The 1,083-nt window shown below is 39.1% G+C and overlaps 1 protein-coding gene across 1 annotated transcript in view; it reads left to right on the forward strand.

The window, feature by feature from the left end:
* Positions 1-1,083, forward strand: part of LOC106821074 (ubiquitin carboxyl-terminal hydrolase 7-like) — a 55,186-nt gene that overhangs the window by 37,676 nt on the left and 16,427 nt on the right. The gene's annotated exons all lie outside the window — the stretch shown is intronic.

The following is a 1,083-nucleotide window of genomic DNA, read 5'->3' on the forward strand; positions in this document are numbered from 1 at the left end:
TTGCTCTGGATTTTTGCAGAAAATACCTAGACAACAAATGCGGCCGTGGCCCTTCAACGTGCGGACAAACCAGACATTCCGGCCGACTGTTCTGGAAGTGGAGCAAGAGGCTCACAAAACCGTATATACATGCGTTATAAGTACCTCACTGCTGTGGCAAAACCTTACAAATGCAAATCTTACATTTGCATATGCATTAACTAGCTCTCCATCTCGATGTCCCATTCATCCCTCTATTTCTTCGTCATCTATTTGGAATTCTCTTACAGTTATCTTGTGATAGAGATTTTTATTTTAATCGTGCGTGCACTATTCTGCGTGCTCGCGCACTTACTCGCTCCTGCTGCCAGCTGTTCCTATTTGGACTACATCGTGCCTTCTATAATGCTAACTGTTGTTGCTTTTGTTCCTCAGATACAAGACCTTGCTGAGACTGATAGTTCATGGACAATATTTCTAGAGACACTCAGTGTGGATAGTGGCCTCACCCGATTGCCTGTCTTTGATAAAGAGAGTGAGTACAAACTGAGAAAAAGAAACTATGAGAAATATATATTTTGCAGAACCCTGATCGACGATTTACCCTTTTTTTTTCTTTCCTATTTCAGGTGACGTGTTGTTGTTCCTGAAGATGTACGATCCAAAAACAAAAAGCATAAACTACTGCGGGCATATATATGCTGCCATCACAACAATAGTCAGTACGTAATCTTATAGTAGTAAACCTTACTGTTGTCTGTAGTTTCACACGCTGGTAATTGGAACTAGTATCTGAGTAGTTTCGTTTCCCTCTGTCCTTGGCCTATCCCTTCTTTTTCTCTATTTTTCCTATGATAATTGTAATCCACTTTGATTATTAATTTCAGGTGACATACTACCTGTGTTAAATGAAAGGGCTGGTTTCCCTAGAGATACTCCATTGATATTGTACGAGGTATGTATTGGAAACCATTCTCTCGATGTAATGATTGTAAGTAAACGATTGTGTGATGTGCTGTAGTTATAATATGGTCAAGTTTGTGTCATTTTAACATGATGGTGATTGGAAGGATTTTAATTTTCATAAAAGTAATGAAGAGTTTC

This window comes from Priapulus caudatus, unplaced genomic scaffold, assembly GCF_000485595.1.
Source record: "Priapulus caudatus unplaced genomic scaffold, Priapulus_caudatus-5.0.1 Scaffold58, whole genome shotgun sequence".
Classification (NCBI taxonomy): domain Eukaryota; kingdom Metazoa; phylum Priapulida; class Priapulimorpha; order Priapulimorphida; family Priapulidae; genus Priapulus; species Priapulus caudatus.